The 26,664-nt window shown below is 45.9% G+C and overlaps 2 protein-coding genes across 9 annotated transcripts in view; one reads left to right on the top strand and one right to left on the bottom strand.

The window, feature by feature from the left end:
- Nucleotides 1-23,548, bottom strand: part of APOC3 (apolipoprotein C3) — a 297,981-nt gene extending 274,433 nt beyond the window's left edge. The window contains exon 1 of the mRNA XM_048968575.1: nucleotides 23,544-23,548. The gene's annotated coding sequence lies outside the window, so the exon portion shown is untranslated. The remainder of the gene's footprint in view (nucleotides 1-23,543) is intronic.
- Nucleotides 1-26,664, top strand: part of CADM1 (cell adhesion molecule 1) — a 158,704-nt gene that overhangs the window by 282 nt on the left and 131,758 nt on the right. The gene's annotated exons all lie outside the window — the stretch shown is intronic.

Genomic DNA, 26,664 nt, shown 5'->3' with positions numbered 1-26,664 from the left:
CGCTGCCCGGCCCCGCCCGTAGGGGGCGCCTCGCGGCTTTCGGGGTGGGAGCGGGGAGTGCCGCGGGGTCGGCGGAGCGGTGCGTGCCGGGTCGCGGTTTCCATGGCAGCGGCCGCTCGTGTGTTCGTATGTCCGTGTGTCGGCGTGGCTTCGAGACGAGCGGTGCCCCGCCGCCGGACCTGTTGGCAGCCGAGTGCAACTTCCGAGCGCTTCTATGGAAGCTTCCATGGCTTCTCGTGGGAGAAGCGCGTGGTGCTGCTTGGGGGGAGGGGGGAGATCGACGGGAGGGAACGGAACGGGATGGAATGGATGCGGAGGGATGGAGCGGGGGGGGGGCTCAGGGGTGATTGCTGGCGGGTGGGAGCCCGGCGGTGCGCTCCGTGCCGCTCTGTGCCGCCCGCTATTGTTGCATCGCCCTGCACTGAGCCGAACAGCCGCAGGAGGGACCGCCAGCCGCGTCTGATGGCTTTGATAGAATATCCCTCGTTAATGCCACTTTATATTTGCAGTGTGTCACTGGAGACGCACAAGGCTTCCTTTAGCGGCTCGTGCGACGAGAGCAGCTCGCGTTGTTGGCCCTGCAAGTTTGGGAGGAACAAGAGGGCCATTGAGCAATCTGTTGAATTTCGCCGATACCGAAAGGGGGGGGAAGAAAGGAGCGGGCAGCTCTGGTGAACAAAGAGCTTTATTCATGCGTGTGTCGTGCACGCTTCACCCCGTCCTCCCCAGTGTCTGTCCGGGTGTGATTCGAGGCTGTCCCGTTCGGTGCATCCCTGCGCTGCCGTCGCTGTGCTCAGAACGGGAACAGCCAGCGGCAGTCATCACTTTTCTTCCTCAGTGCTCCGCTCCTTTCGCTTTCGGGAGCGCTGACGGGGTCTCCGAACCCCACTGAGGGCGGTTGGGAGCTGTGGCACAGAGCTGACATCGCTGTCAGTGCTTCTGGTTGGGAGCTGGGGGGACACTCATACGGTCGCAGCACATCCCGGTGCCGCTGTCCCCAGCGCTGCCCGAGCGGCTCTTAAGGCGTTTTGTGTTCAGGTGGTTTCTTCCCCATTCACGTTCCTTCCAGCTCACCGCGGAGCGCATCTGCGACCCGGGGAGCTCCCTGCAGCCTGAATTACAGCACAGCCCCGTTGCAGGCGGGCTGTGCTCGTTCTTTGTTTTGCTGTCTGGCTTCCCGCTCCTTTGCTTGTGTTCCAATTCATTTTGAAGGTTTGCTTTTAACTAAAGGCTCAGGTGATGCTTTGGTAGCATCCTCCTGTTATCTGCAGCTCTGGTAAGGGCTGTAATAACCCCGGTGAGACTATTGAAGCGGTGCCAACAGCTGGGAAGGAACAAACGCAGGGTGTGATGCTGCAGTTACGGTGCCAGTGCCTGACCTGTACACTTGGTGTTGTCTGATAGCAAGAAGCATCACCCGGTGTGAACTGAGATGGCGGTGCTGTGGGTACAATACAACTCCCTTGTGATTTGAGTGCTCAAATCCTACAAGCCTTGCTTTAATGTGTTTTAAACAAAACTTCCTTAACACTAAAGCCTTCTTTGTTGTGGATTTTTTTTTTTTTTTTTTTCTCTTGTTTCCTTCTATTCCCCCTTTCTATGGTTACCCTCGGTGGCAATGAGTGCCGGGCAGCGATTGCGGCGTCGGTCCTGGCCCCGCTGGGTCTGCCTGTGCTGCAGTCAGTAAGCCCAGCTGTAAGTGGGGCTGATGGGGATGGCGGTGAGCAGTGCTGGGGCTCTGATTAAGCTAGGAACGGGATGAATCTCTGTGTTTCTGTGGCACCTTTTTTTTTGTGTGTGTGTGTGTGTGTGTCTGTGTGTCTTATCTCGATGCTTTACAGTTAATTAAACTTCATAACGCCCCTGTGAAGTGGGAAGAGAGCTGAAGAGTGATTTCGGCTGATGCTGGGATGGAACAGTGCTAGGGTGGAACGCAGTGGTGCATGATGACACCACACAGCAGCTGAGGAAGAGAGCTTCCCAGGAGGAGCTGCGGGAAGCATTGAGAGGAGTGGGGTGCTGGCATCATGCTGAAGCCAGCCGTGGTGACGGATGGATGCACGGACATGTCCAAGGACAAGGAATGTGCCAGCTGTATGCTGGGGTATCTGCCAGAACCATGTGCAGTAGGCCAGGGAAAGAAACTCGGATGCAGTGGGGGATCCCGTGAGGTTGTGCTGAACTGAATTCCTTTGGAAATACAGAGTGGATGTGTGAGTGAGCAGGACAAGCCTTCCGATCTGCAGCGGTTTTGCTGAGACTTGGCTGGGCTGTGCCTTGGAAAACACACCGACGTTCTGGTTGTGTTCTGCATGGAATGCAAACACTTGGGGAATATGGCAAGGAAGAGGCTGGTAAATAAAGTAATCCATCTGGATTGCAGCTTGGGCTCATTTGTCTTGCATGTAGGCAGTTGGGCACAGGTTGATAAGCGCGACAATCTGGCTGGGGAGCCCCTGCCAAGGAGCTCCTGTGGTTCCCAGCGATGGGAGGAGGAGAGGCAGCTCTGCCTGGAGCTGGGGCAGCTCTCTGCTCCTTCACCTCAATGGCAACGGCTGGGTTGGGCTCTGCTGGTCGTTGCAGTGTGCTGGGTTACACCTGAGGTCAGAAGGAGCCGCTTTCCTCCTGCAGACACCCGCCTTTATCAGGTGCTGTTTGTTGATGTTGCTTTGCTGATTGCTTTGTTGGCGTTCTGGGCTGTTTCTGCTGGGTGTGTAAGGAAGGCTCTGTAAGTGTCTGCTCTGTAACCCCACGTATGTCGGGGCCAAGGGTTTGCTCTGGGCTTTGCGTGCTCCTGATGAGGGGTTTGCTTAAAAACATACTTTACAAAATACCTTTCTGATATTACCTTTGGGCACATTTTTTGGGGCTGTTTAGTGCTAGCTTGGCTAGGGGTTATTATCATAGTTTTAGAAAGGAGTTTAAAAATTTGTATTATTATTTTTTTAAAATCAGTACTCTTTTCTCGAATGCAGGAGCTCTGCATATCCAAAAGATGCATTTGCTGTGCACGGTTCAGGGATTTTTAGCAGCCTTCAGAAGCTTTACAAGTAACACAAGCTGTAAGTCTGCAGCCCGCTGCAGCTGGAGCCCAGCCAGGAGGTAAATACTTCAGCATAGGAGTTGCAGAGCTGGACGTGTAGTCTGTGTCTTTGCTGAGAAATGGGATGTGTGCAGAGAGTTGTGTTGGTTTCTCTGGGGAATACTGTCTGCTCCTCTGTAGTGGTGTGTGCAACCACGAGCATTAAATAAAGAGACTCTGTTTGGAAACCTGTAATGAAGGAGAGACCCTTGCTGGAATGCTGTAATTAGGAGTGGTATGTACTTGTTTAAGTTTCATCAATCACTTTGCTGGCGATGTAATTGCATGCTGCAGCTAGCAGCTGCTGTTGTGGGTAATGGGAGCTCCACCGCCGAACTCTTTGAAGCTGTCCAGCGTGGAAGCTTTGGTGTACTCAGCTTCCAGGCAGTGCAGGAGGCTATTTCTGCATGTGTGGCAGGCAGTGCTGAAGAAAAATACCATGAGGCTTCCATCAAAAATGCAGTAATGGAAATAGGGGTGTTTTACTGCAGGGCACAATGCTCCTGGCTGGGCTCCACGGCCATCCCTGGCTGTGCATCTAAGTGCTCCATGCCTCCATACCTGCAAGTGCAGAAGCCCAGAGTGCAAGCTGTGGAAATGCCCAGAGAGGTGATGGATGCTGCATCCCTGCAGACAGCCAAGGTCAGGCTGGACGGGGCTGTGAGCACTGCTGAGCTGTGGGTGTCCCTGTGCACTGCAGGGAGCGGCACCAGGCGGCCTTTGAGGGTCCCTTCCAACCCAAACCATTCCGTGATTCTTTGTAGCCTGGCTCTTCTCATCCATGCCTGCATGTGAGCAGTATTTACCTACTTTCTCTCAGTCTATTTTTTTTTCCAGAGTAATATGTTTTTTTCTCCTTCCTTGCGTATTTGGTGTTGAATGTGTTGTTTTTCCTGTTAAGTTGTGCATCAGGCTGTCCTACATCTTTTTAGGTTGATGAAGTTAGATAGTAGGGAGCCGTGCTGTGTTGTGCTGTGTGGGATTCCTGGAAATGTGGCTTTGGGTTTGCCCTCATTCACCATTCCATGTCTATTACCCCCAGTGATACCAGCACCTTCATGGCAGCGATTCTGGTAGGCAATGTTCTTTCACTGTGTTCTGTGTGCACTCAGAGGCTTCTCTGTTCTGCTTCAAGCACCTGACTGGGCTGTGCTCAGAGCTTCTAACTGCAGATTAATTAGCGTATTTCTAACAACAGATTCAGGTTGGAATTGATTATGCTCATCTGTAGTTCAAAAACTTGAGAGGTAACACCTGACCCTACTGAATTCTCAAGGTGGAGCTCTGAGAACAATTGAGACCCCATTAAGATGGCGGTATATAGGATAACAATGATATTTAAGCACATCTCTGCTCCGAAATATTAAACCTCTGAGGGCTGTAGCTTAACTGAAATGTCTCTTTAGTTGTGCTTCTTTCAGATGTGTGTTTGGAAGTGATGGTGTTTGGAATTTGCCCTCTGCCAGGACCAGGGGAAGTGCTTTCCCCAAATGATGGGTGTCACTGCCCGATTCTCCACTAAAACAGCAGAAATCCAAAACTGGTGCTGCGTTTTATGGTCTCCTGGCTAAGCAGTGGATGCTTGACAGCAAGAAATGATGTTAAACGCTTTGCTCAAATGGCTTCCTCTGAAGAGGTTTGGGTGCTGATTGCCTTACGTGACAGTGAGCATCCCTTTCTGGAGTACACACAGCGCCCTGAAAATGAGGGCAGTCTGAAAAATGCTTTTGCTCATTGCATTGAGCTGTGGTACGGGGTGGAGCTGCTGGAGTGCACAGGCAGGGAGTGGGGCTGGGGATGTGCAGGGAGCTGGGATGCTCCTCTAGTTACAGCTCCCGGGTATACAGAGCGCTGGGCTCAGGTTATGGCTGGGAAGGAACCTCTTTAATCTGGCCCTGTCCTTTCTCAGCAGTGTTTGCAAGCGGCTGGATCTGATTTATAATCTCTTCAAAGGTCTGCCTGCAGAATGGGAGCGTTATTGTGTTCCCTGAGCTATCAGCCAGCACCACAAGCTGATCTCCTCCCAGGTGGACTCGAGTGGTTTTCTTCTTTATACAAGATGTACTTCAGCACTAATCCAAAATGTGATGGCTTGGACCTTGGATATGTCAAAACCTGGTGCAGAGGCACAGTGCTGGAGGTGGATGGGATCTCCTTATGGGGCCACAGCTCTTAAGTGTGTGGTTGGAGTGCCATCACCGCAGTGCTGCAGGGAGTGGGCACAGAGAATCATTGAATCGTTAAGGTTGGAAAAGGCCTTTAGGACCACTAAATCCAACCACCAACCCACATCCCCAAGTGCCACGTCCTGCTCCTGCTGCCTGCAGTGTGTGCCTCCCTGGGAGCATGACAAGGAGGAAAGAAATGTCAGGCAGCAAAGTGACGCTCCCCTCCTCCCCTGCCCACCCCCCATTCAGTGATAGAAATACGACTCTGAGTCTGCAGCATCAAAAGGGAGATCAGAGTAATCGGATCAAGCACGAAAAACTGCTTGTTGCTGCTTTTCTGTTTACAGACAAGGCTGCCTGGCAGCTTCCCTCTAAGAACACCTGAAATATTAGTGACGTTCATCTTGAGAGCTGGGGTTACAGCTCAGGAAGGCTCAACAGAAAGTAGGCTGGGAGGAAAACTTTCTGCATGAATTTTGAGTATTACGTGTAAACAGAAGTGGTGCACTGATATGGAGGAGCATCTGTCGCATGAGCACACAGGACCAAGACGAACACTCTGTATTGCTTGGTGCTGTTGGGTTATGTGTTTGGTTATCCAATTCTGTAGGTTTTATTACAATGAATTCCTAAAATATTCTCACTGAGGTGAGTAGTTGTCACTTGGTAGGTACTTATTTATTTATTTTAAATTTGCTTCCTAAGTTGTTTAGTATATTTGGTTCTATGACTCTGACTTGGGCTACCCATTCCTTGCCTCTTTGCCATCCTTGTCTGTGTGAGCTATTGTGGACTTGAGTTGTGAAGTTAGAAAATGTGAGGAGGAGCAGAGGAGCTCTGCGAGTGGCCACTCCTGCTTCCCTGGCTGGTAGGTGATGCTCTCGTTAGATGAATTTGTGCCCAAGTGCTGTTTGTTCATTGCTATGGGGTAACCTCATTCCACTGTTGGGGCAGTGCGTGATGCCGTTCTCACCATCATTCCCTGATGCCTGCCTCTTGAAGCAGGGTGGGAGGCAGCTTGTGAGCACCAAATCCATCCCCAGGTGGGCAGCAGTGACTGCTGGTGTTGGGGAGAGCTCTGGAACATGGCTGGGGATGCGCCTGTGTCATGTGAAGTGCTTCTGTGGTGACAGTGGGAATCTAGGTCAGCTTAACAGCAACTCCAGCTCTCTAGGCAGATTAGTTCTTTTTTTTTTTTTACCACCCTAGTTTCTTACCATGCTGTGCGGAGTCCATAGAAACTACGCCCAGTTCCTTAGCACATATTAACCAACGGGGGGTCAGATTAAAGTGATGTACAGAAACGTTTTGATTTGCAGTTGAGCAGTGGGTGTAGTTGGGTTGTGATGGGGCATCCTGCTGAGCTCCTGGTGTTTCCTTAGCTCTTCTGCAAACCAAAAGGCCGTGTGCTGAGTGCAGGAGGTGCTGGGCTCCTCTTGGATGCAGGACCTGAGGATGGTGCTGGGTGCAGGGCAGCAGGACGATGGGTTTGGCACAGCTCTGCATCTGTCTGCCAGTGCCCATATTGCTATCGTGTGCTCCCACGTTGCTGCTGGTTCTCACATGGAGCTGCCCCCATGGTGAGGGCAGAACTCATGGAGCTTGTCCCAGGTTTGTGGTTATGGCTGAAGCATGGGTGCATGGAAAGATTCTTATGGGTGTGTGAAAATGTCGAGCGTATCTTCTCCTCCGTCACTTGAATTTTGCACTTCTGAACTTCATTTTCCAACAGTTAACTACTGTTCAAATTAGGACTTCCTCTGTGTCACTTAGAGCATGTAACCATGACCTTATGCACATGGCCGTTTGCTGCCACACTGCAGTTAAGCACCTTTCCTCCTCCTCCTTGCTCAGCTTCTGCTCCAAAAGAGCCATTATTCATTAACCTTGTAGGCAGAACTGCTGGAGATGCCTCCCACCCCGAGGCTGTGGGGCTCTGTCCACTTTAATGGCCTTCTGTTCGATTTAAAGGTCTTACACTCTTAATCGTGCCATATAATCTTTAGTAGAATGTACACATTGAGTCAACTCTTCCTGAATCCATACCTGCCAGTGGCTGCTGCTTCGGCGTGTGAAGTGTAGTTTCATCTTTTCTTTTTGGTAAAAGCAAGGATTAAAGTGAGATAGATAGGAGATTAACACTGTTCCCTTCGGACATCTTCAGGGGAAGATGGAGAAAATTGTAGACAAGAAATAAAGAAAATACTTGGAGGCAAATAATTTCTTGCTATATAGCAGTATATAGAGCTGTGTAAACAGAGGGTTTATAGCAAACCCAATGATGTAGGTCTTTAAATCTCTCTGGGAGAATTTTGAGTATGTGTTTATGTGACTCCACCATCGAGGCTTTTTTGTAAACTGGGTCCTCAGTTTTCAAGTCTGTTAACACAATGCTGGGTGTGTAGAATGCAGAGGCAAAGGTGTGTGTGGTGTGTTAGATATCACTGTCATTTTGTCTTTTTTGGGGGGCAGATTTTCATTTTTCAGCTTCGTGTTGAAGTTGGATCACAGAATTGCAGGGGATGGAAGGGACCTCAAAAGATCATCAAACCCAATGGCCCTGGTAAAACAGGTGCCCTACAATAGGTGGGATGGTCTGTGGATCTCACTGCTGGTTGTGACTGTGGAAGAAGGCTTTAGTAAGAGCTCCTCACAAATATAATTTAAGTGTTTAGTGTAGAATTGCTTTATTGCCTTACAAGATTAAGATGTCTTGTGGGCTACGCACTTGTGGACGTTTGCAGTTCGCCTTGTCTTCTCCCATGCCAGCTCTCCTCCACCTACATCACACCTCCAAAATCTGACTTCTTTGGTTTAGTAACATGGCCAAAGCAGGGATAGAGAGCAGAAATCGGTGGCTGAAGGTGATTGGGATGAGTTACCATCTTGAGTCCCAGATTGTTAGGAACTCCTGGAATTAACCCTCAGCACAACAAGACAGCATTGGTGGGACAGTGTTGTGTGTCTGAGACATCTTAGAATCGTAGAATGTCTTTAGCTTGGAAGGGAGCTCAGCAGTCATCAGGTTCCATCCCCTGCCACAGGCAAAAGTAGAGTTAAGGAGCGTTGTTGTGTTTTGTATGGATTGTATGGATTGTCTGAGTATGTTTTCAGGGTTGTTTTCTTCCTTCCCCTTCTGGTTTTTAAGGCAGGAGCCATAGGATCTTTGCGAAGGTTTGGCTGCTGATGCAGATGTTGAAAGAACTTCAAAATAAGCCAAAATTGCCCATTGCACCAATTCCCTGCACGTGAGCACAAGTCTACAAGACTTGAAGAGCTCAAAGAAACCTGTGGTCCATGCAAATCGCCAAGGAATTAACAGCTAATAACACTTGTATGGGCTCAATGGGCAAAGAGGCAGCTTATTTTTTTTTTTAATGAATTGCAGCAGTGCTGAGGAGTTAAACCTGCTTTCTGCAGCAAGCTTCAAATGGAGTGTAATCTTTGGGGCTTTGCTACTCTGTGTTGTGTTCCATTGTGAAATGACCGTAGCTTGGTTTCTTCTCAAGGACTCTGTTATGATCCTGAAGGGCGTTGGGATGAGCACGTGCATCTGCTCTAGTGGTACAGGCTGAAAAATCCATGTCACGTTGTCCCATCCTCCTCTTTGTTGCGTAGAAATCCTTCTGCAAAAGAGGGAGTGACTTGAATCACCCCGCAGTAAATAAATAGGCATTAGGAAGCTATTTTAAGCTTGGTCATCTGCCGCTCTGTCTGGGGAGAGCCGAGCAGCCCGACCTACAGAGCTGGCTGTCTGCATTAATAGCTATGGGAGGAGTTCTGTGCTGGGGCAATCCAAAACAATATTAAAGTTCTAATAGCTCGGTGCTTTTGTTGTGCCAAAAAAAAAAAAGAAAAAAGAGAGAAATCAAATTACTTAAAGAATAACCTTTCCTGGCTCAGCTGATTTTATAAATGCCTCGGAAGTATTTTGCTTAAACCTCTGTAAAAGTTGTTTGAGTGAACTGGCTGCTGAAAAATTCTTGTCAGTTTAATAAGCGTAATGAAACGGTAAGTCCTCGTGGGGAAAAAAATAAAGTGGGCCTCTGAAATTGGTATCTTTTCATTTTAAATTGGTTCCTAGGGTTTGTAAGGAATTCAAAGGCAGGTGGAGAATGAACAGCTTTGGGTAGGTGTTGGAGCAACGCGTTCCTGTTTTTTTTGGAGGGGAATATATGGATGGTGTGGAATGGGAGCTGAGCTCTGAGAAGGGCTGCATGGAAATCACTGCTGCCTGGCAGAAGTATTCGTGGGTGTTCTCGGGGCAGCTGCTGGTTTCTCCTCTGCACAGACTTCAGCTGTGGCACCTTCCTGTATCACTGCTACGCTCGCTCTTCTCTCTCCCTGCCATCCATTTGTTTGGACAATCAGCAGGCAGAAGAGGGCTGACTCGTATTTACATGATTTAGTTGTAAATACGGTAAGTGTTGATAGATATTGTTGTCAGAAGCGCTTACGGCTCCCGGCCTCATTACTGCATTTCTCCCGTGCAGCTCCGTGCATGCGAGCAGCATCCCAAGGGAAGAGCATGAAATGAGCTGTGGCTGTCACGTAGGAACTCCTAGGTGTGGCTGTGTTGTGCTGAGCTGCTGGGGAGGTATTGTCTGGCTGTAATAAAGGAGAAATATAAGGTGATTTTTTTCTTCTTTTTTTGTGGGAACAGATGCCATTATGTGGAAGAACTATTTGGGGAGGATGTGCATAGAAAACATCTGTAACACTGTACATTGAGGGCTTGGTGTGAGTGGTGTTCGTTCACCAGGGGTTGAAGGTTGGAAGGTTTAGGTTGGAAATCTGGGGGAAGTTCTTTCCTATGAGAGCAGTGAGGTGCTCCAACAGCTGCCCAGAGAGGCTGTGATGCCCCGTCCATCCCTGGAGGTGTTCAAGGCCAGGTCGGATGGGGCCCTGGGCAGCCTGGGCTGCTATGAAGTGTGGAGGTTGGTTTGGTGGCCTGTATGTGGCAGGGGGTTGGAGATCCGTGATCCTTGAGGTCCCTTCCAACCCAAGCCATTCTGTGATTAAATGCTTTATTTGCCTGTAGTTCCTTTTTAGCTGACCAATACGCTCTGCCTGAAGCACTGTTGTTTAACAGCATTCCTTCCAGGATCCCCACCTGTGGGGTCAGGAAAAAGGGGAGAAGAAGGAATCTTGAGTACTTAGTATGGGCAGTGTAAGCTTTGCAGAGTCACAGATCCAGATGGATTACATGAGGAACTTGACATCTTGTTTAAAAACAAATCATTCATTATGTAGCGATGAATAATCAAGCATTACAGTTTCATCTCTGGAGGTTCCTTTTTTTGGTTGGAATTTTGATAGTTCAGTAATTAAAAGCTGAAAGCTATTACACTGTCTCCATGTTGATCAATTGGTAATTAAAAAGTTGATGATAGATATGGTATTTCATGGGACTGGTTTGTTACGATCAGATTTCCTTAGTGTGTTTTGGAAATTGTCATTTAACTTAGCACTTAAGCGTTTTTCAATATTCATGGACTATTTTATTTGAATGTTATAAATGCCGTTAAATTATCAAAATTTGCATACAGTAATTTGAGATTCTAATGGATCGCATGATTTTAATATGATCTGAAAGGTTGGTTTTCTCTCCATCTATAGAAACGCCTTTCAAGCCTGTGTAAATACTCTTCCTCTGGATGCTCTGTAATTATTTGGCTGTTGTATCATTAATTTGCTGCGGCAGATTGCTGTGGCTGGTTTAATCAGCCTGAATCGAAGGCAAGCACTTAAGTGTGCTTGAGGTGTGACCCTTGTCCTGGGACTTGCTCCATGCAGGCGTGCCCAATGTGTGCTTGCAGGGGCTGCAGATGCACCGGGCTCACTGTGTGCACATGGAGGTGATGCTCAGGGCAGGCTTTTGCCTTCTCCTTCTGTAGCATGAAGGCATCAATCTTCCCCCAGGAGAGGCTGCTGCAGATTGCTTGTTTGCAATTGCGGCGTTAAACGAAGAGGGCTGGAAGGATCTTTAGGCTATCAAAATACTGCTTTATTTAAATTGGAGGATTTTGTCCAATTGATTTTCAAAGGGACAAGTAATAGTGGTAAGTAGGACACTTAAAAAGCACAGTGCTGCGCTGCAGTATCCATATCTTGGGTACCATAGGGCAGCTTGCAGTGCTGGAGCGGCTCCTGCTCTTTCAGCTTCTGGCTTCCCTGCTTGATGAATATTTGAAGAGCCCAGAGGCCTGCTGAGCCCCTTACAGCTGGGGAAGGGCTGAAGATGAGTTTGGTAATACAATCAGGGATAAAGCAGTCCAAAATGAAGGAAAACTGTGCTGGTAATGGCCTCCTTGATGGAAGATTCATTGCTTCAGGACTCTAATCTGAGACCAAAATGAAGCCCAAACCTGACACTCTTTGGAGAGTAATGCAAGATTTACAGGTCTGCCACACTCCAGAGATTAAAAAATAAAAAACCTCCAGACCTCCCTTCCTACCTTTGCAAAACTTCAGGGAGAAACAGGAGATTTGTTTTCTTGAGAGCGGAGGGGGAAGGGAAAGAAAAAAAGGGTTGCCATCTTTCTGCCAAGACATTCAGATCCCTCGCTTTCCTGATGCTCTAAGCTGGCAGCATGGAGGTGATGGGGGAGATGCTGTTGGGTTGCAGCAGCGGTCCTGGTGCTGTGGGTTGAACCAGGTGTATGGGGCAGCAGCTTGGGGCCGGGCAGCCCGGCTGCTTTGCTGGGTGAGCTTTGTTGGTTCAGAAATCCTTCTGGAGCAGTTGATGACTTGGCTGGGGACAGCCTGGCACGGCGCCCCGCCAGAGCTGCGCTCCTGGAATGGTTCTGCTGTAATTGGCTTGAATGCAGAGAGCTGTTCAGCATCCCTGCCAAGCTGATCTACTGGAAGACTCCTTCCTATCCACTAATCTGGCAATGCAGTAAACCTGGGAAGGGAGGCAGGGCTTTGGTAGCAGGCACCTGTTTGAGGGGGGTGAGCCCATCCCTCACACAGCGTTACTGGGATGCTGCTGGAAGGTCAGATCCCTCAGAGTGGAAGGGGAAGAGAAGGGCAAAGCCCTCTCAGTTCTTGGTGTGACTGCTTGAAGTCCTCCTGTACCGCAGGGCAGAGCTCCGTGTGCTCATCTAGTGGTATAAGCCCTCACTGTTGCTTCACCCACCTTCTTTAGGCACAGACGGTGCTTCCTTCTGTTCCCAGGGGTGTTGAAGGAAAGATGTAGTACGTAGGGATGTGGTTTAGTGGGCAATATTGGTAGATGGTTGGGCTGGATGATCTTAGAGGTCTTTCCCAACCTTAATGATCTCTGAATCTGCGTGAGAGGATGACGTCTGTGGTGTGAACATGAACGACCTAGAGGCTTTCTGAAAAGCCACTGGTTTAAAAAGCACTCTGTCCTTAGGTACTTGTTGCTTTGTGACAGCTGGTTCCAGTAATTTGTTTTTATAGGGCAGTTTGTAGCAAATGAATGACATGCTGAATATTTTAGTGAGATTTTAGATTATCTAAAGAATACTTTCTGGTTTACTAATTGGTAGATAATGCAGAGTACATTGATGTTGACATGAGCAAATGGATTTAAAATGATTTTGAAGCGAGCCTCATTAAAAGATGCTCTAATTCAGTCAACAGGAAATGTCAACTAATATGTCCGTGCCTGCTCTCAGACCAGACTGTGCTTGTGGTGGAGATTTTACAGGTCTGCATTCATTACAGGCAAATATGACCGCTGCATGTGGATATTGATAAGTCTTGTTAAATCCCAGATGACAAATTCTATGAATTCAGCTCATCAGAAGGTGGTAAGTGTGAAAGCTGAATAATAAGAAGGCAGAATTCCTCTAAGTGGACCCGCTTTGATGTGTATTTTGCTATGATGCACAGGGTTTCTGTTGGCAAAGGTGATCAGGTCCTCAGCCTGGATTCTGATGAGCAGATGAGTTCCAATCCAAAAGCACCTTGCTTTTAATCCTAAACGAGGGGGTGGATTTTGCTGTCTCTTCAGGTTTTTAATAAATCATGGCAGTGTCACAGTGCTCCAGCCCTCTTTGGTTGTAATGGAGGAGACACCCAGATTAGGATCCACCTTTTGTGAGTCTTCTGTCAGTTGAATTACTTTGCTGTCTTTACAGACCTGGGTAGTACTTGGCTGCGCTACTTTAGTTTGCCTGGAGCAGATCCATCAGTGCAGTGGTGATGGGGAGGGCTCCCTCCAGCACTCACCAGCTCTTGCCCTGTTCCGTGCTGTCCAGATGGATGTTGTAATGGTGAGCCTGGTGGTTTTTCATCAAAAATTCTCATTAGCATGTGCTGTAGAAGGTTATTCTTGCAAGCGTTCCTTGCTCTCTGGACACCATCAGCTTCAGGTCGTGCAGAAAGATGCTGCTGTGCTGCCTTGCAAATGGAGCCTGAGGTTTTGAACTGGTAACAGTGGATTTGGCTAAACCTCTGGTATTCATTTCCTCAAAAGACAAATGGGGAAATCAGTGTATGTGCAGTTCTAGCCCAGTGTTACCCCTTGTCTCTTTCAGGGAAAATGAGTTTCTCTGAAGCCTAGGGAATGAAGGCACAAATGCATCGGAGACACGACTGACGAGCCAAATATGTGTTGCATAAACCTATTATGGGTGTAATGTGTTGTTGTCTCTAAAGAGATTCAGGGTGCTGGGACAAGTGAGGAAACAATCTTTTTCAGTGAACTGCAGCTTGATGAATATATTTTTAAACAAAAATGGAGAAACTTAGATTTCTCTTAGAGAATTGTTGGGCTTCTCTTCCACTTTGTCTCTCTAGCTGCAGCCATCTGGCTTGCTTAGGGAACGTGCTGTTCCCTGAAATAAGACTAATGGCTGAAATATTTGGCTTTACTAACAGGTTTGAGTGCAGAGGAGAAGATTGCCTGTAGTCTTTGCTAGCAGTCTTTAAATCTTGGAGACAGGGGAAGCAGTGTGTGCGATGTCACAGCTACGGTCACGTGGGCAGAGATGCCACTTGCTCTCCAGACCTCTGTTGTATTGGCAGTACCAAATGCTGACAGTCGATGCTTCTGTTTGCCTACTGCTGTCTTGTTTCCCAGATAGTTATTTATGGCGATGGCTCTCATGCCATGTGTTACACAGTGCAGCATTCGTGTTTGTTATGCCTTCTGGTTGCTGCCCTATTCCAAATTAACAACATCATTGCTAATGTTAGAGGAAAGCTTTCCCTACCAGGCCTAAGAATAGAGTAATAGCATAAAATAGGAGGGAATGAAGTTCCTTTTCTTGGTACTTCCTTGCTGCTTGATTCCCATGCAATTCCTATGGGCCAGCCTTAGAGGAATAAAGGTTGATGTGACATCAGCAGGTGAACAAATGCTTTTGTATGCCCAGTGCTACACGTTGGCTATGAGAGATGATTGGGAATGTTTACAAAGGCTGAAAGATTCTTTTGATGTCTCTGAGTTAAAACTGAGCAGTTCTGGGTTGACTTGATAGGAATAACTCTTCGTTTCCCAACGTTGATCTCCATGGACAAATTGTGAATGAAAGCTGCCAGGAAAAAATAAATGAGGCATAGGAATCCTTCACTAAAAATACTTTCCCATACAGCAAGGAATCTTGGAGGGTTTTTGGTTTTTCTTTTTTAGAAGGGAGAAGTCTCAAAACCAGGAGATCAGCTTTCCTCTGTCATTATGGACATGCCAGGCTCTTCGAATGGGGCTTGAGCTGCACTGAGTTTTCGTCAGTGTCTAAAACAAATAAACACAAGCGTTATCCATTTAGTGGGTAATCTCTTTGGTAGATTGCGTGTAGGCAGAATCAAAGGATGCTTAATGTATTACGTTACCTGGGATATTGGGGGGTATTTTTATTGTATTCTGAAAATAGTCTGCGAGATCTGATGTGAAGAGACACAAAAGGTTGGTTGAAAGCAGACAAGAACTGAATCATTGAATTGAATAAAAACTGCATTGTGCAAGATGTAATGCTCCTTACCATTCATTACTGCAATTATAATTATGGAACCCAAAGTATTTAATTGGCCTTGCATACTCTTTATGCTGAATAGATTGCATTGTTACTACTTAAAAACAAACCATCCTCTTATGCCTTGCAAATACACGTACGTGTTGCTCTCTGGTTCTCAAGAGGTTTCTTTGTTTACATGATGAGTGATTAACTGAATTATGGATCTCTCCTATGTTGTGTCAAACTGAAATCGAATGGAAGAATAATTCTTATCGTGCATCAGATGAACTTAAATAGAAACTTAAAAAGTACAACTTCCTACGTTTAAAAACTCCACCCAGAGCCAAAGTAACTCGGACCATTGCAACTTGGAAAGCGTGGCAAGCTCTTTTTGAAGGAGAGAAAAAAAAAAAAGGCAAGATAAAGCTAGAACATCAGTTTAAAGGATGAAAAAGTTGTGGTTTGGATGCATTTTATGGAACTGACTTTTGGAGTGGTGTGTTGAGGGTGAAGCTTCAGTACGCCAAGCAGCCACTGAAGGGCAGTGGTTTTGTTTAAAGGGCCTCACAACTGTTGTTCCTCTAACAATTGGCAAAGAACTATTTTTATTTTTTCTGTTAATGAAAACTGCTGGCCAGGCAGCAGGGAACATGGCTGGAAGGCTGGAATTTTGTGTCAGCACAGCTTTGTATTTTTATCGTCCGTGACAGGTATTGCAAATTTCTTTTCCTTTTAGAGGGAAATGAAAAAGTCAGCACTGTATGAGGTTTGGTTTTGTTTTTAAACTAAACACACATATTAAGCTTAGTGGCCAACACTGTAGTGGGCAAAGAGTTCTGTGTTCTGCTTCCCTCCAGCTCCAGGCCAGTCCATCACACATCTGTTCAGAGACTTCCATCTCAGGTATGGTTGGTTGACATGCTGCTCTGTGAAACGATTTTTGTCTTCCCATCCTGCACAAAGCTCTATCAAGATTTTAAAAGCGTGGTTCTACCAGTTTGTTTGCACTGCGAATCCATCAGCTGAGCTCACATCTGTTTGGCTTTGATGCATGTGCTGCTCTGGGTTAACGTGTGGCGTGTGCTCTCTGTACCGTGCAAGGTGCCTTCTCCATTTCATTTTGGGTAAGCTAGCTCAAATGATCTGCTATACTCAGCTTTGCTCTTTGTGTACCATGTGAAACGAGCAGACATTTTTAATAGCAAAGCAGTAATTCCATCAGCAAGGCTCTTGTGAGCCCTTCAGACGTTGGGAGAGCCTATTTGTTCTCCATTAAGAACAGAAAAGTGCAGAAAGGTTTGTTTTTCCCTGTTTGCTGTTCATACATTAGTTATTGTCTTTTCCCGATCTTTTAATGCTTCCCCAAATGGAAGGACAGTGAATTCTGATATACCCACATCATAACTTCCCTCTTAAATGGCTTTTTAAATGGAGCGTGGTTTTTTTCCTTTTCTTCTGAATTGCTGCAGCTTCTTGTTGGCTAATATTTGCTGAGGGGCTGGTGGGGGATGCGGGCTGAAGTCGTCATACACAAAGATGCTGTGTGTAACACTTGGCAGGAAGACTTGAAATTGGATTACAAGCTACTATTCCAGCAAGTAAATGTCCGTGGTGTTTTTATAGCTTATCTCTATTCATCTATGTTTGCTGGGCTTTGCTTGCCAAGTGTTAATGTAAACACTCTATTTTGAGACATCGGTCCATTTGCCTTCTGGAAATCCTTCTTTTATAAGGTGGTAGTAAACCTCTGTACACAAAAATAAAATGGCCCCATGGTCAGGACTGCACACAAACTAATGTTGCTGGTGCAGAGGGTCTGGCAGCAGTTGCCACCTGTATCAGCAGATGAGTGTGCTCAAACTGGAGCCTGATTTCAGTGAAATACTCTTGCTACGGGCACCAAAGCTTGCTGTGGGTTTGTTGCTGTCCTTTGGTTGCCCAGTGGCTGCTTTGGGCTCCGGTACAAGCCGAAATGAGCCATTAATTGAGGGACACAGTCAATGAGGCCTGGTTTGGGGTGTGATGCTCACAGGTCGGTGCCCCTCAGGGAGCTGTTTGTGGTCCGTGGGTCCCATCGGTTCCTTGGGGCCTCCATGTGCACAGTGGAGCCTGCTGAGAGCAGCCTGCTCAGGCCTCTTCCTCCAGCAGTCCCTTGCTGCCATTGAGCTCTCTGTCTCACGGCTTTGTAGCCTGAAGCTGGGCAACAATATTGTGTGGCCATATTCATGTTTGAGGTCCCACTGGTTGACCATGGCTATTGAATACAGGTGACTGCTGCTGGAGCACGACCCAGGGTCCTTCTTCATAGTATCGTAGGATGGTTTGAGTTGGAAGGGAGTTGGAAGGGAGCAGCGCACAGGGACACCCACAGCTCAGCAGTGCTCACAGAGTTCCTTCTGATGGCTCTGCAAGAAGGGTTATAGACTTGATGCTCAGTGCGAAATGGCTAATATTTCAAACGTTCACGTCGATTTAGGAAATGCTTTTTAAATGTTTTTTTTTTTTTGGCTGAAAAATGGCTTAGAAACATCACCTGAAAGTGGCTGAAAAGAGAAAATGAGCAAAGCTTGTATGTCCAGCCAAGCAATAGATTATTTTGGTGGTATATGTTGTACAGTATCTTGGAATAAGCTGTCCTGGTTCTCTGAACTATAGCCTGGAGAATGTGTGGGGAATTACAGTATTCTGCGAATGTGTGATCTGTGTACTTCTTAGAGGGAACACGACGTCAGATGCTTTGTATTTTGTGGTCCGCAGTACCTGAAAGGCTGTAGTGATGCTGGGTGGAATGCAAAGCACAAATGTCCATGATACTTCGATTCATAAACACACTTGTACTTGTGTATAACAAAATACTTTTATGCCATGTTACAATCTACATGCTTATTGTACAGCGCTGCCTCACTCTTGTTTAGGACAGGGGAGCTCAAGGGTCAGCTGTGCTCTGCGTGGTCTTATGAGAAGTGTGTGTGATCAGCTCCCAGAGTGACAAATGGTAACTGTCACTTAATTTTTATCCCCAATTATGTAGCTCTGGGACCAATTTTTCAGGTGGAATGTTGGAGCCATTAAAAAGAAATAAGTAAACTATACTGTATTCCATCATTTTTGGCAGCTGCCCAGTGGTCTGTAGCTTTAATATATGTATTTCTGTATGGATATTTTTCATAAGGCTTCTGCAAGAGGACTGTTTAACACTTCGCTTGTCAACTTAATTTATGTAAGATGCAAGTGTCAAGTAAATCTTGAGCTAGGCTTTTACATGTGGAGCAAATTATGCTTCTGTGCTATTGTTCCCAGAGTTTGTAGGTAAATTGGTAGTAGATATGTTTAATACTTTAATCTGCAATATTTCTAGCCTCAAATAAGGCAAACTCTTCCCAGAACCATAAATGTTTAAGGAAGTGACATTGCATTGCTCTGCTTTTTTTTTTACTTATAGGATTAGAGGTAGATAAACTGGTCTGTGCTTTTCACTTCTTGACACTGCAGCGGTTTCTGCAACTTACTTGTAATTTAAAGGCTGGCACAACCTTAGTTTTATAGGAGGCAATAATGTACCGTATAGAGGCTTAAACATTATCAAGCTTTGCCAGTTGCTCTTAATATTTTCTATAGGAAGCAATAAAGATCACGGTTTTCAGATGCTATAATATTCAAATAAATTTTCAGTGCTGCTAGGCACGTTATGAAGGTTCTTACCTCCTTTGTTATGGGGGACAGAAGTCCCATATCATCTGATGCACGATTTCCAGCCTGCTACTTCACTTTCAAGTTGAAGGTTTACGGTGTATTGCAGAGGTGATTCAGCATTTTTTAAAGGTAGCTTGGGAGAAACTGGGTTTCATTGGAAGCTGAAAGAATCCATGCTTGGTGTGGGCTTCGCATGGACTTCAGACCACTGTGAGTTTTTGATCTTGTTTTGCCAGGGGATCTGTCCTCACGTTGGTGCAGTCTGCTTTGTTATGAAGTTGCCTGTTATTAGCAGAACAGGGTGCGATTTGTGAGTAGCGTTGATGTCTGCCTTTGTTTTTCATTGGCCATTTTAGGAAGGGAGCGCAGGTATTTTATTGTGAGTGACAGAACAGGCCTTCAATTGTGTGCCCCTTCTCAGCTGCTAATCTATTTAATGAGCTTACTAAGTTACAGGAAATACGCACGAGTGTATCTGTTTCTTTAGCAGATTAATACGTGTATATGCATATCAACCTATATAAAAACGAAAGCTTCTTAGCAGCTGCAGTTCTGGACCCACACCAGGCTTGTTGGACACGTGGTCTTTTGGTTGCTGCCATTGACACGATGCAGTGGCTGCAGTTGGTTAGCACACTGCCTTCCCTGCAAATACTGAGATTAGCACGTGCTGGATTTTTTTTCCCAGGGAGGATTTTCTGACAAACTTGTTATCTTCTTTAAAGCGGAGTGAATATTCTTAGCATGCTAACTCTGTTATAAATTGAATACGTCCCTTTGTTTGCATCAGCCCAGGCCAGTGAACTGGATTAGCCTTGCTCGTGCACAGGTCAGAAGGAGAAAAGCGAGGTCGGAAGCGAGGTTGCCTTTACTGGGCAGAGTCACTATCTGTCACTGTCACAGCTTCGCCTTGCCTGGATTGCTTCTGCCCAACTCTAAGAAAATGCTTCAGATTTTGCATTAGTGGAGTCTGAGCCTTGCTTTCTAAAGTTGTGCTCTTGTGCTTTCTAAAGTAGGTGCTCTCTCCCCAAAACTTTGCGTCCTTCAGCTCCCTTGGGTGTCTCCAATGCTCCTGATGTCACTTAGATGCTAAGCTTCAATTGCCATTGTCAAGCTATTCTTAAAGTTACACATGAAGAAAGCAGTTGATGTCCTTTTTGAAAGTTATTTCTCTGCATGGTGGGACTGGAATGAGAGTACACTTAATTGCAGGCTGCATTATCTAAAATCCTTGCAGTGGAGTTCATGCATGTTTTGTAGTTTCACTGTTATCTTTGCAGTTCTGGGTTTGGGATAATTATATCCAGAATGAAGCTGCTGACGTTTCACTCTAAGATAAAGCCCTGATTCTTCAAAGTACTGCAGGTTTATCTGTTGTCTAGTAAAGTTACTGTATTGAAATGGCCAGGTATAATAATAGTGTTAATTATATGAGTTTTATTGACCTAAAATAGTTGTGTGTCTTAAGGTGTCACTTTTTGACTAGCGAGCATCTCCAGGCTTTGATGGTGAATGTGTCCTTAGCTTTGCTTCTCTAAATTTTCTTGTAGTTAAATGAGCGATGAGAGCACATGCACAACTTCGGAAGGGACAATGTGGTTCTTGTGCAGGGCTGTGCATGGTTCTGCTTGTCTGGGGGAAGTCAGCGCTGAAGGCTGGAAGATAATGAAGTTAATGAGTACGCAGAGAGTCAGCAGAGTTCTTGGACTGAGAACACAGTGAATGGAAGACGTTGTCCTTGGTTAAACTGATTTCAATAGAGGCTTGCTTTGGGAAGCATACGTGCCTTTCAGTAAAAGCAAGGTAGAGATTTATTGCAGCGTATTGAATTTTACTTCATGCTTATTAGTCACTACTGTTGAAAATAAATGTGCATTGATACCATACTTGAAGGTGAGGATGTTCCAGAGCACAAGGAAAGCATGTGTTCACTGGTGTTCCTTATAGCATAGCTGCCAGTGGCATTCTTTCCAGAGGCAGCAGAGCTCCTATTCTGTGGAAAGATTTAACCCTTTGAAGAGCAACAAAGAGGATGATGGAAGCACTTGCAAAGTTAATATTACTTAAGAAATGGCTTCTAAAACTGGTCAAGCTTGAAATATGGCATTTCTTATTTTTTAATAAAGCACGCTTCTGCTTTTGAAAAAAATCCATCTGAAGGAATCCCATTCTTCTCAAAAAGCTCAGTGATAGGAAGTACAGGTATAAGCACCCTAGACAATAGAAAGGGAGCTGAAAGAGATTATCTTTATTTCTGAGATAGGATCAGATGTATTAGATGATTTCTAATTTAGTTTTGAAAATCCTCTAGTTACAGTGTTCCTGTAACGTTCCTTGGCAGCATTTACACATGCTTAGCCAACCTGATAGTTCCTGCATTTCTAAGTTTTCTAACTATTAGGTTTAAATCTTGCTTGCCGAGGAGGTTGTGCTGTAAAATTGCTCAATGGGATTTAAACACATGTGCAGCAAATTGCTGAGGGCTGAAGCACAGGTGCTCTGGATATGGAGTATTTTCCTTTCACTGACCTTAGCCAAAGAAGTAAAAAGAATTCAGCAAACATGATTCAAGATAATGCGATTTGCTGAAAAGTTATATATATTTTGGAGGGTTTATTACAGAGGTCTGAAGTTATGTGGACACTTTGCCGCCATCAACAAGGGAAAAAAGGCATCTCCAGTTCATTTTTGTAATAAAATCAGTATTTTAATAAATCTTTTCCTTAAAAGCTGAAATGTTTTAATGAATCATAGGCTCATAGGACGGCTCAGGTTGGAGGGGAGCTCAAAGCCCACCCAGTGCCACCCCTGGCCATGGGCAGAGCTGCTCCCTATCGGCTCAGGCTGCCCTGGGCCCCATCCCACCTGGCCTTGAGTGCCTGCAGGGATGGGGCACCCACAGCTCTCTGGGCAGCCTGTTAATGAAACTTGCTTTGTCGTAAATCAGAGCACTTATTCCTCTGTAACCATGAAGTCTGAATCGGGGCTGGCATTTCTTTTATCCCGGTGAATAGTTCTGACGCTGTTATCTGATTTGTTTCCTTATTTTCTTTCGGAATAGTACATCATCTGTAGGAAATGATTTTTAAGGTGTCAGTTTATGGATTCAGCAGTAAGCTAACCCTTGGAGTTGTGGCGCAGTGCTGCCACGGAGCGCAGGAGCTAGAGCAGCAGTATTGATCCTCTGCTGCCTTACACAGCGATGCATCTAAAGCCCTCATTCCCGATTCCTCCTGCAACCTCCTCCTTCCTCTGTCCTACCGAACAGCAGAGGTAATGTTTGCTGGGAGGCTGAGCTGCGCGTTGCCCCGGCTCAGTGCCGCCTCCTGCATAGGGACGGTCAGAGCTCCCCGTGCCCCGACCAGTGCGCGGCTGCTTGAGGCTTGCAGCAGATCAATAGCAATTCTGTTATGGGCCAGATGTCAAAGCACAGAAATATGCTTTCAAATCCCAGGGACTTGCTGTGACAGCCAGTGTGCTCAGAGACATTTGCTTGGCAATCAAAGGCATTAATAGTGGTTTTTGTTGACCACCTGTTCGGGGGAGGTTTTTAATTACCTTTTTGGTTGCTGGCCAGCGTGATAATGCCTCTACATGTTTCTTTTCCTCTGTTTGGTTCCCCCAGCTTGAACACAAAGCGAGCATTAAATTGCCTTTTCAGAAGTGTCGAAGCCGTTGGAAGGAGTAGCGTGCTTATTCCATATCTTGGTTGTATCTTGAAACCTGGGGTGACGGGAAGTTGAATTTCAAGGGAAGAGGCTAAGAATAGGCTTCAGCAGTAATTGGCAGTCTTTAGGCTGCTTGCTTTGTTCAGGAAGTTTGCATGCTAGAGGATGGATGGGAAAGGCACTTCATTACCGGTGGCATGAACTGGAAGAAGAAAGGACTGCTGATGTCTGTGTAATTTTTTTTGGATGCAATCTTCCAATCTGAGAACTTGAAAATGTGTAGTCTGACAAACACCTGAAGTGTGTTTATTCCAGTGTGGATCATCAACCTTCAGATTCCTGTTAAGAGACCTCTGTCTCCTGAGCTAATGCAGAAACATTGCAGTAAGCTGTTATTTTCTGTGTGAACCAGTCGACAGAAGAGGGATGAAATGTGCACTGGTGAATGGGTTTTATAGATATTTGTTGACAGCAGTAGAGGATTGCAGTGTTCTGGTCTTGCTTTGGGAGCTCTGGCAACACTCTGCTTATAGATTTTCTTTGCTTTTACCCCAGGCTATCTCATTTCCTGCTCGGTTTACTTTTTGGTATCTCCCAGCTTGTGTAACCTTTGATTTGTCTGCCTCCTGAATCCGGAGGTGGGTGAGCAGCCTCTACGCTCCCTTCTGGCTCATCTTCAGGAAACAAACAAACAAACAAACCGTGAAGCCCACATGCCTTCAGCCATGGAGATGGAAATCCCTCAAGTGGGGGCTGTTTGGGAACGAGTTGGTCTTTGATGGTTGGACTGGATGGTCCTAGTGGTCTTCTCCAAACTTCACGATTCTTTGAAACGAGGGAGGTGGAGGAGCATTGGGAAGCCGAGATGCTATGGCAGGGGCTGGTGGGGTGAGGCAGAGCAGAAGAAAGCCTCCGCCAGCATAGCTGTCAGCCATGTCTTTGGTGTGGGGAGAGGATCGTGCCAGCCTCTTTTTTATTGGTACCCCCACATGCTCTCTGTAACCCACGCTGTGTGCCCTGTGGGCACTGCATGGGATGGGCAGGGAAGACAGCCCTCAGTGTGCCATTAATGTATGCCTGGCCTTTACTCTTAAGTGGGATGTTGAAAGGGGGAGGATTAAGTGTTTTTTAAACACTTGTTTGTGTATGTCTGCAGTAACAGGCAAAACCTTGACTCCTATATAATTCTTATATAAGGCTGAAGTGCTCAGTTCAGGACCTCATTTTCAAAACATCACGTTATGCCTGAGAAACTATGGAGGGTGGGAATTGACTCTTTGCCAGTTACTTACTTAAACTTAAGAGATCTTTGCATTCAAATTACTTATCTGGAGTGCTGGCAGGCTAATAAATTCATGGGACTGTTCTAAACACCGTCAATCTCAAAATGTAATCCTATTAAAATAATTGAGTATTTTCCCTCTTCCTGCTGTCCGCAGCACACAAGAGAAAACATGAAAGGCAGCCTGGAGTGTCCTCTGTACATCATTGAGCCGACCTCCGCATGCGCTGTGCGATGCCTGTCTGCCAGGACTTTGGAGAGGCAAAGTTTGTGACACAGGACAGGCTTAGGGTGTCTGTCATTGAACGCTGTGCCTCTTTTGTGAGGGTAATGTGAGCAGTTTTTGGCCTTGCTCCGTGGCTAAGTGGGGCAGTGCATCTTGGTTATGATGGTAGACACTCTGTTATCCTCTGGGATTTGTATTTGGAATGCCAGGAATGCTAACCTAATGTGACCTCGTAGTGGGGCCAGCCCATGAAACGGCCAGATGTGTTGTGTGCTTAATTCAAGTAGGATGCTGCTGACCCCATAGCAAATTTATTTTTTCCTTCTGATCTTTGTGGGCAGTTTTATGCGTAGGTAGGTGCTAGCAATCCCTCTGCCTGTGTGCTTTTTGTCATTTACAAGTCAGATCAGCTCTTTGGGTTGTAGTGCAGCCCCGCGATCGGTTGTTTCAGGGGAGCCAGGACAATGGAAGCTCTTTGTGGTGATGCTGCTGTCGAAGCCCACAGGACATCAAAGCGTAGCTTCTGTTACTTTTTCAGAGGTGACAGTTTCTCCAGTTTGCCTTTTGATAATCTTCAAATGCAGGCATGACCTGAATTTACGATGTGGAGAAAGAGAGAAACGATAGGAAAAATATATCTCTGAAAGCCTTTAAGGTATCTTTGACAGCAGTAAACTAGAGAAAATAAGCACAAGCTCTTCCCTCTCCCCTTTATTTTTGCAGGTCACTTTAGGGGAAATCTGAGCAAATCAGAGTACTTCAAAAACACCTCCCAACCCAATCACTGCCAGCATCCAATCAAAAAATCTGCGCGGCCCACAGATCTCAAATTCTCTCTGGCAGCCTTGTGTGAAAACCACCTTTGAATGACTTGCCATGAACGAGACTTGAAGTTATCCTTATTTGAGAAAGTGAACAAATTTATAATGCTTAATGTATTGGCTCACTGCTGAAGCTCATGCTTGTTGCAGTAGTGGCCAAGGCAGCTGACCTGTGTGTCTTCCCAATCAGCTCGACAGACAGCATCATTTGGCAAACGATGGGCTGCAGAGGTGATTCCTGTTGTTTGTGTATCATAAGGCGCAGTATTGTTTAGTCCACCGTTTTTGCTGTGGAGTGTAATCTCCAACGTGTGCCCATCTAGCTTTGTGTGTGTGCTCTGTTTCCCCCATCAGCTCGCGTTACCTTGAATTGAGTTGGTTTATGGCATGCCGTTTTCGGTAAAGCGGCAAAAGAAATGGTCACATAATTCAGCAGGGCTTGCCCTTGGAGAGATTTAGTTACGCTGGGTGATGGCTGAGGAGCCTTATTGATTTGGAGCTCCCATTGGAGCTGAATTGGGAAAGCGCTGCAGCACCTGCAAGACACTCTCCTGAATAGAGCTACTGAGAAAAGCATTTCAGTTATTGGCATTGCTCCTAATGCATTTTGTATGTGTCTATACCACAGGGAGGAATGTGTGGTTATTGTTGAAATATTATCTACACAGGTTTTCAGAAGATGAAGAAAAGGCACTTTGCTGCAATAACTGTTGCGGCCATGCTATTGTGATAATGCTTTGGCATTTTTATATTGAGATGTGGCTCAATATATTTTCTCCTTGCCGTGTATGTTTTTAAAACAGTCAAGCAGAGAGATTCTGATAAATGGTGCTTTGAAGGCTGCTTTCTGCTGTCCAGTAATTTCGGCTTGAAATGTTTGTTTGAACCATTATTTTGTTTAATCTGCTTGGATCTAGTAATACTTACCAGCTGTTCTAGCGGCTGCACCACGGATTAAGCATGAAATAGTGTTGGTCATAGGAATATGAAGGAATAAATGAATCTCTCTGAATTGCTTTGTATTGATAAGTTGATTTGGTTGAACTTAAAGGAGGAGATTTTCTTTGGTCATGGCTTTGCAGCGTATGCTGCAAAACAGCTCTGAATGTGTCATGCAGCCGGCATATTCTGTGAGGAAATGCTCTGTGTGCGATGACTTTGAGGAAGGTTTTGCAATTATTTGCCCTAACAGCGCAAATCCTGTGGCTTTTTCTCAAATCCATTTTAGATACGGCTCATAAAGAATCCTTTAAGTGGGTGAGCGAGGGGGGCTTTGTGTGAAAGGCAGGAAGTTAGTTCTGGCCTCGAGGTAAACGGCGCAGCGTGGAAAAACCCACAGGTAAAGATAGGATAGCTATTTTGTATCTCGACATTTGTCTTGTTTGCTAAATTTCCACTCTTTTATCCTTGCAAGGCAAACAGGAGTTCATTGTCTAATCACCGAAGTTGCAGAGTAAGTACTTGCGTCCAGGGTGATAGTTGTCAGTGCCAGGAAATGGAATTGAGCAAAATTAAACCGAAGCCTTATTAGTGACCTACTTACAAGATGCAGAAGGGTCTGGGATTCTAGCTGAAGCAAATTCAGATGCTGTATTTCATTGTTTTCCCTGGATGAAAAATATCCCAGTGAAACGTCGGTCAGGATTTTGAAAACAAGGAAGCAACTTTAAAACATTACGTTTATTTTACCTTGGGAGAACTTAATTAGCTGTCAACAGCGCTGCACATGAATGGTGGCTTTTGAATGAAATTATCAAATCTTTAGTCCCGAGGCATTTTTCTCCCTTGTTCCAGG

This window comes from Lagopus muta, chromosome 22 (genome assembly GCF_023343835.1).
Source record: "Lagopus muta isolate bLagMut1 chromosome 22, bLagMut1 primary, whole genome shotgun sequence".
NCBI lineage: Eukaryota > Metazoa > Chordata > Aves > Galliformes > Phasianidae > Lagopus > Lagopus muta.
The sequence above is the reverse complement of the archived record's forward strand: the minus strand, read 5'-3'. Positions and strand labels throughout refer to the sequence as shown.